General features: G+C 43.7%; 1 pseudogene across 1 annotated transcript; it reads left to right on the forward strand.

Annotated features, from left to right (window-relative positions):
• Positions 1-1,063: 1,063 nt before the first annotated feature.
• LOC308511733 (neurofilament light polypeptide-like) lies at positions 1,064-2,288 on the forward strand (annotated as a pseudogene). Its single transcript has one exon. The product of its transcript is annotated as a neurofilament light polypeptide-like (transcript).
• The last annotated feature ends 6,875 nt before the right edge of the window (positions 2,289-9,163 follow it).

The following is a 9,163-nucleotide window of genomic DNA, read 5'->3' on the forward strand; positions in this document are numbered from 1 at the left end:
GGAGACCTTCTGGACATTCTTTTGGACAAAGCCATGGTGGCGGGGCCCAGGTAGAGGCAGTTAGAGGTCAAAAGGGGAGGGCAGTTGTGGATGATCAGGCTGGTGGGAGGTGGTGCTATTGGGGGTAAGCAGGTCAGCAGGGGGGCCAGTTGGGGGCAAGCAGGCCATCAGTGGGCATCAGTTGGAGGTGATCAGGACAGCAGGGGGGTGGGCAGTTTGGAGTGAGCAGGCCAGAAGGGGGTCAGTTGGGTGTTAGCAGGCCAGTGGGAAGGGAGGGTGGGGGTGAGCAGGCCAGCGGGGGGGGGCAATTGGGGGTGATCAGGCTGGTGGTGGGGGGCAGTTGGGGACAAGCAGGCCGACAGGCAGAATGGTTAGGGGCAATCAGGCAGGGAGGCAGGCAGGTGAGTGGTTAGGAGCCAGCAGTTCCTGGATTGCAAGAGGGATGTCCGACTGCTGGTTTTTGCCTGATCCCTGTAAACGGGCAGTAGGACAACCTTCAAGGGGTCCCAGATTGGAGAGAATGCAGGCCGGGCTGAGGAACACCCCTTCCCCCATGCACAAATTTCATGCACCAGGCCACTAGTCCTAGCTAATAACAGGGAAATGTGCAAATTAACTGTCACTCCATCACAAAGATAGTGTCACCCATAGCCACAATATGGCGGCACCCAGTCCCCTCAGGCCTGATGGAGTCCCCAGTCCTTTTAGCCCGAACTGATTACTATGGAATGTGGACTGAGAAGGTTTTCAGCAAGTGTGAGAAGCAAGCCTTGGTGGAATCGAGCGAGAGGCGACGGGCTCAGGGCCGCTGCTCCCAGGGGAGGCCCTCGGAGTTCAGGGCTGGGGAGGAAGCGCTGCTGCCGCTGGCCCAGCGCCAGGTCCCTGGTTAAGGAAGCAGGTCCTAGTTGCAGCCATGAGGCCTTGCGGGGCTGTCTCACCCCAGACCATCATGGCTGAGCTCTGGCAGGGGTGGCGAGGGCCTCCAGGATCACTGTCTGCCCCTGGGATCACTGTCTGCCCCCGTGCCACCTGCAGACACTGGAGGCGCAGGTGCGGGTTGAAAATGGGACTCCTGTGCTCCGCCCCACTGTGCCCCAGTCCCCAGCGAGAAGAGGGCAGCAGAATGGGGGTGCAGCCTCGGGGCCCCGTTAGGAGGCACTGGGGCTTGGGAGGTGCTGGGTGCAACCTGCAGATGTGCTACAATGAAGAGGTGCTGAATTGCCAGGATGCTGAGTGCCAGCTGCTGGAGGCACAAAAAGGTGCAGATGATGCAGCGCTCACTGATGCTGAGCTCAAAATTTCATTGACAGCCTGATGGATGAAATTGCCTTTCTGAAGAACGTGCATGAAGAGGAGGTCACTGAGCTGCAGGTGCAGATCCAGTACAATCAGATCTCCATGGAGATGGACATGTTCTCCAAGCCTGACCTCTTTGCCCTGCTCAAGGACATCTGCACCCAGTACGAGAAGCTGGCTGCCAAGAACATGAAGAATGCCAAAGAATGGTTCAAGAGCCACTTTACCATGATGACTGAGAGTGCTGCCAAGAACACTGAAGCAGTGGGCACCGCCAAGGACAAGGTGTCCAAGAGCCACCTGCTCAAGGCCAAGATCCTGGAGATGGAAGCATGCTGGGGCATGAACAAAGTGCTGGAAAAGCAGCTGCAAGAGCTGGAAGGTAAGCAGAACGCCAACATTAGTGCTATGCAGGACACAATCAACAAATTAGAAAATGAGTTGAGAACTACAAAGAGTGAAATGGCATGATATTTAAAAGAATACCAGGACCTCCTCAATGTGAAGATGGCTTTGGACATTGACATTTCAGCTTATAGGAAACTCTTAGAAGGTGAGAAGACCTGGCTCAGTTTCACCAGCGTGGGAAGCATAGCCAGCGGTTACTCCCATTATTCCCAAGTCTTTGGCCAATCTGCCTACAGTGGTTTACAGACCAGCTCCTACTTGATTTCTGCTTGTTCCTTCCCTTCTTAATACACAAGCCATGTCCAGGAGGAGCAGATTGAGGTGGAGGAGACCATTGAGGCTGCAAAAGCCAAGGAAGCTAAGGATGAACCCCCCTCTGAAGGAGAAGCTGAAGAGGAAGAGAAGGAGAAGGAAGAGCCTAAGGAAGAGGAAGGAGAGGAAGAGGAAGAAGGTGCCAAGGAGAATGTGAGGACACAAAGGAGGAAGAAGGAGGTGAAGGTGAAGGAGAAGATGCCCAAGAAGCTGAGGATGAGAAGAAAGATGAAGATGCTGGGGAGGAGCAAGCAACCAAAAAGAAAGATTGAGCCCCCCTTTCCTTAATTATTTCAGGAATAATCCTCCCACAACCAGGTCAACCCCATCACCAACCAAGCAGTTGAGTTCACGATATCACATGAATTAAGAATTCAATATATGTAACATTCTGAGGTGACTCAGGTTGGACATTAATTGTTGCACTATGACTTTTCTCCTTATGCACAGTATCTTTTTCCTTGCAGAGTGGCTTCCTGGCTTGCTGCCAGCCTGTGCATGGTCCACGCTTATGAGTTCAGGATCTATGGGAATGTGAATAATTCAGACGTTTACAATAAAAACACATGAATACATGAATTCACTAATGTTAATGTTAAACTTAATGGAAAAAATAGTCCTTTGAATCTTTGTTGGTTAGAAATTAAAGACCTCAAATCATGTGCAATAAACAGTAAATAAAGTTACACTGAATGACAAAAAAAAAAAAAATACATCAGGAGCCAGGAAACTTTGAAAGAACTGAGGAACCATTCCCAAACCAGAAAGGGAAGCCACAGAGTGTATATTATTGCTACAAATACAGTATTTCCTACTACTTACAATATATACAATGTAATGTAGTAGATGCCTTCCTATCACATGAAGTATGTATTCTCATTCTAATACTGGTAGATGTGTTATAGTTATGGTGTGCCGGGGTCCAACCCCAGCAGGTCCAGGGGTTCCCAAAGGCGTAGACGGAGTCGGCGAAGAAGGAATGACACGGAGACAGAGTTCAGTTGATCAGCAGCCTAGCCAGGATCTCCAGCCAAGTTCTGGTCTCGATCTCCAGAGAGGTTCTGCTGCTTATTGTCTTGTTACATCCGTATTTATACCAGTTGATTTTAATCCTGTCAATTTCTATTACAAAGGTTAGGGCGTTTCTTATCTCCATTCCAGGGAGTAAAGATTATGTAGCTTAAACATGATTGTTTGTAGTTAAAGTGATTAACTACCCGCCTGGCACTTAGTTAAGGAGTTTCATCCCCTCCCTGACTTCAGGGAAAAATCCCTACCTGGGGAAACAACCTTTCTCAGAGAGGTGACCTTGGTTAAAACACACAGCGCTAAGGGGAGCAAACATATTAAGAACAGTATGCTATATATGCCAGGTCCCTTGAAACATATGCTGTGCAGATGTTTCTATCCTGCAGCGACTGTGTCAAGCAGCAAGGATGGACCGGCTTCCGGCAATGGTGGTATGTCATATCCTATCTATACTAATAAAAGGATAATATGCTAATTAGACCATGAGACCTTCTGGACAAAGCCATGGTGGTGGGGCTGAGGCCGAGGCTATTAGGGGTGATCAGGCCAGGAGGGGCGGGCAATGGGGGTGATCAGACTGACGGTGGGGGGGCAGCTGGGAGCAAGCAGGTCGGCAGGGGGACCAGTTGGGGGTGAGCAGGCTGGCAGACAGGGTGGTTAGGGGCAATCAAGCAGGCATACAGGTGAGCGGTTACGAGCCAGAGGTCCCAGATTTCAAGGATCAAGCCTAAACTGGCAGTCGAACATCCCCCGAGGGATCCCAGATTAGAGAGGGTGCAGGCCGGGTTGAGGGACACCCCACCTCATGCACGAATTTCATGCACCGGGCCACAAATAATCCAATAAAAAAATGGAAAAAGGACCTAAGGACCTAAATAGACACATCCAAAGTGGACATACAGAAGGCCAAGATACATATAAAAAAATGCTGAAATTCACTAATCATCAGAGAAATGCAAATTAAAAGTGCAATGGATATCACCTCATACCTTTCAGAATGGCTATCATCAACAAATCAACAAAGATAAGTATTGGTGAGGATGTGGAGGAAAAGGAACCCTGGTACACTGTTGTTGGGAATGCAGACTCATGCAGCCACTGTGGAAAACAGAATGGCATTTCCTCAAAAAATTAAAAATAAAACATCCATTTGACCCACTGATCCTACCTCTAGGAATATATGCTAAGAAATGGGAAATTTACAATAGTCAAGATTTGAGAACAGCCTAAGTACCCATCAGCAGTTGAGTGGATAAAAACGCTGTGGTACATTTACACAATGGTATACTACGAAGCTCTAAAAAAGAAAGATATCTTACCATTTGCAACAGCATGGATGGACCTGGAGAGTATTATGCTAAGTAAAATAAGCCAACTGGAGTAAGATAAGTATCACCTGATCTCACTCATCTGTGGAATCTGATAATCAATATAAACTGATGAATAAAATAGAACCAGAGACATAGAAGCATGGAACAGACTGGAAAATTTCAGAGGGAAGGTGCATTTGGGTGGGGGGGGGGGGTGGTCGAGTAATTAACAGGGAAATTTACATGCATGCACACATAACCTATGGATACAGACAATAGAGTAGGAAAGGCCTAGGATGTGTTAGTATGGGGTGGATGGGTTCAATGGGAAAAAACATACACACAAACAAATGGGACATCTGTAATATTTTCAACAATAAAGATAAATTAAAACTAATAATAATATTTAAAAATGACAATTAGAAGGTTCCACATGGTGATAAAAATATTCTGTAATTTTTAAGTAATCAATATTACTGTGCTGGTTTTAATATTGCACTAGATTTTTTAAAAAATATATTTTTACTGACTTCTGAGAGGAAGGAAGAGGGAGAGAGAGAGATAGAAACATCAATGATGAGAGAGAATCATCGATCAACTGCATTCAGCATGTCCCACTCTGGGTATTGAGCCTATAACTTGGGCATATACCCTGACCAGGAATCAAACGGTGACCTCCTGGCACATAGGCTGACACTCAACCACTAAGCCACACTGGTCAGGCTGCACTAGTTTTACAAGATTTTACCATTGGGAGAACTTAGTAAAGAGTGCATAAGTTGTCTGTATTATTCCACACAAATGTAATTCAATCTAAAATTATCACAAAATTATAAAATAAAACTTTTTAAAAAAATGCAATTGGCAGAATGGATTTTTAAAAAGTTTCCAAATCTGTATGATGTTTATAAGAAACTTATTTCAATCACCATCACATAGGTAGATTAAATGTGAGAAGAAGAGAAAGATATACCATATGGACCCCAATATTTTTAAAGCATAACTTGCTACATTAATATGAAACCAAGTAAATTTCACACACAAAAATTTACCAGGAGCAAAGAGAAACATTTTATAATGATAAGAGAATCAATTCACGAAGAAAAATTAGTGACACTATGTGCGTATATACCACAAACCAAAGCCCTCAAGATACATGAAGCAAAACCTGGTAGTGATAAAAGGAAAAAGAAACAGCCATAACCAGTTTGGCTAAGTGGATACAGTTTTGACTTGCAGACTGAAGGGTCCCAGGTTCAATTCCAGTCAAGGGCATGTACCTTGATTGCAGGCACATCCACAGTAGCGGGTGTGCAGAAGGCAGCTGATCAATGTTTCTCTCTCCTTGATGTTTCTAACTCTCTATCCCTCTCCCTTCTTCTCTGTAAAAAATAAATAAAATATATTAAAAAAAGGAAAAAGAAACAAATTATAGTTTGATATTTCAGCATCCCATGCTCAATGATAAATCTTTCAGACTGAGTACTTCATATAACAGATACCAAAGAATGGTGTGTCACCATGAACCATCAGGATATAAATTAATAATTACAGATGAATCCACACAACAGCAAGTAAGAAAATATTCTCAGTCATAAAAAAAAAAAACTAACAGTTTTAAGAGAATTGAAATAATACTGTGCACATCCCCAAACAATAGTGGAATCAAATTCAATAATACCATAAAAAGACAACAGGAAAAATTTCAAACACTTCTAACACTTCTAAATAATTCATGTCATGAAAAGTAAATATTAAAGAGTATAGAAATACATAGAATGCTATGAAATTAAAATGCAACAAATAAAAATATGTGAGAAATAGCCAATGTGTGAGGGATATTTATAGTATTACATGCTTACATTATAAAAGAGGAACAATCTCACATTAATAATCTAAGTACTTCTGGAAACGACAAAAACAGTGGCAAAATAAATTCATACCTAGCAGTAACAAGAAAACACTTAAAAAAATAAAAGAGCATATATTAATGAAATTGAAAACCAGAAAGCAATGGAGAAATTTATGAAACGGAGTGCTATATCTTGAAAAATAATACAACCAATAAACCTCTACCACAGACAATAGGGTGGTGAAGGCCTGGGATGGGGGGCGGTAGTGGGCTTGAAAGGGTCAATGGGTGAGAAAAGGGGACATATGTAATACTTTCAATAATAAAGTATTTTTAAAAGACTATCCTATATAATAAAAGCCTAATATGCTAAGTGTCCGGTAGTCTGATGACAGATTGACTGTTCAATCAATCAAAGCATAATATGCTAATGATATGCTAAGACTACTCAACCGCTCGCTATGACATGCACTGACCACCAGGTCATGCATCGGGCCTCTAGTAAAAGATAAAAAGAGAGAAAACACAAATCACCAGTATCAGGAAGGTGATAGTTTATATCACAACATATCCTACAATCACTTAAAGGGTAATAAAGGAATACTAAAAAGGAAATCATGTGCACATATTTGACAACTTTGAGAAAGTGGTTCAATTTTTCGAATGCCACATAGTAATGTCACTCAGCTATTATGAATAACTTCAATAGCCTAGAACTATTAAATAAATATATATTTTTTGAAATTAAAAAGCTCTAAAATAAGAAAGTTCCAGGCCCAAATGGTTTTACTACATAATTTTACCAAACATTAAAAAAAGGAAGAAGTAATTAATGTTATGCTATCTTTTCGTGAAGATAAAAGCAGAAAGAGCACTTTTCCTCAACTCTTCTCATGAGACCAGAATTACAGAGAGCAAAGTAAGACAAAGACAGCATAAGAAAGAAAGAAAGAAAGAAAGAAAGAAAGAAAGAAAGAAAGAAAGAAAGAAAAAAAGAAAGAGAGAAAGAAAGGAAGGAAGAAAGAAAGGGCCCAGATGATGTTACTCAGTATTTGAGTATCGACCTATGAAACAGGAGGTCAGCGCATGGGCTTGATCTCCAGTAGGGGCTGTGCAGGAGGCAACACATCAATGATTCCTGCTCATCATTCGTGTTTCTATCTCTCTGTCCCTCTTCCTTCTTCTCAGAAAACAACGAAAAATATATTTCTTTAAAATGCAAAGTATAGATCTGTATATCTCATGAACTTCTCTGCAAATACCCTCAATAAAATTCCAGCAAAAATCCAATATATGAACGAACAATCTATCATATTATATAAATGGTGAATTTCTTGTTGCCATGGGGTAGGGGGTGAATATATGACCCTAATATGCAAATAGATCGAATGGCGGAACAACCAAACAACCAGTCTCTATGATGTGTGCTAAACACCAGGGGGCACACATGGAACATTGTGGGTGTTGGAAGCAGGCAGCAGAGTGTGGAACATGGCAGGTGTTGGCTGCGGTGGGATGGTGGAGCAGGTGATCAGGGTCACCAGAGCAAGGCAGGGCACAGGTCACTGTCATCTGGGCGAGCCTCTGGTGGTTACTGAAAATTCTTTGCTCCCACACAGTGCAGTCCTGTCCAGTGCTTACACCTGCTGCCAGCTCCCGGTGCCAGCCCTGGTCGCTCGGCACCATCAGTGGGTGCAAGCAGCAGCTGCTGGCCATGATTGCCCCTGAGGGTTTCTCCAGCTCCCCCTGCTCCTGCTGATGGTACCTGCCCCAATTGTTCTGTGCTGTCAATGTGTGGGAGCGGTGGTGGTGGAACAGGGCTGCTAACAGACAAGGGACTGTTGGCCATGGCAGGAGGGGCCAGGCAGGGGCACAAAGGATGAGCCGAGACCCACCCCTGTGCCTACCACAGCCTCGTGGCCCACAGTTCCTTTCAAGGTGCACAAATTTGTGCACTGGGCCCCTAGTGTGGAAATAAAGGAAGTCCAAGGGAATCTTGTGGTGATGTAATTTTTAAGTATGATTATGGTGCTTGCTAAATTAAGGTACACATACATATAATTTTACACATGCACACTAATGAATGCATGTAAACATGGTAAAATCTTCATAAACTCTATGGATTGTACCAATGTGAGTTTCCTAGTTTTGATATTAAATTATAATTATATATGCTGTTAACATTGGCATAGACTGGGTGATACGTAAATGTAAACTCTCCATACATGTCTTTGAACCTTCCTGTGTCTCTATAATTATTTAAAAATAAATAAATTGAGTGATATCAACTGATTTCTAGGGTATCTATACTTATAAAAGCCTATGTGGCCCTAGCACCCTCGCGTGAGGCCCTCACCTCATCACAGGATGGCCACCCCATGTTGTCACAAGATGTCTGCCCCCACATCGTCACAAGATGGCCATCACAAGATGGTCACCACAAGATGGCAAGCAGGGGAGGGTAGTTGAGGGCAACCAGGCCTGCAGGGGAGGGCAGTTGGGGGATATCGGGCTGGCAGGGGAGGACAGTTGGGGGCAATCTAGCCAGCAGGGGAGCAGTTAGGCATCAATCAGGCTGGCAGGGGAGCAGTTAGGGGCAATCAGGCAGGCAGGCAAGTGAGTGGTTAAGAGCCAGAAGTCTCAGATTGTGAGAGGAATGTCCAACTGCCAGTTTAGGCCCAAGGGGTCCCAGATTGGAGAGGGTGCAGGCTGGGCTGAGGGACAGCCCCATGCACAAATTTTGTGCACCGGGCCTCTAGTATTATTAAAGAAAAAGAAAAATAATGAAAAGAATCTGCACTATGCTTTCCTTGATGTAGAAATGATAGGGATATAAAATATAAAACGTACATGATTTTTCTAAGGTTTAAGAAGCCATCCAGAAAAGTTTAAGCAGAAGTGAATGAGATTCAGAAACAGAGGAAAATATAAATAAATGGGAATATATTAATAAGGA

Source organism: Myotis nattereri, assembly GCF_964212035.1.
Source record: "Myotis nattereri genome assembly, chromosome: X".
Classification (NCBI taxonomy): Eukaryota; Metazoa; Chordata; class Mammalia; order Chiroptera; family Vespertilionidae; genus Myotis; species Myotis nattereri.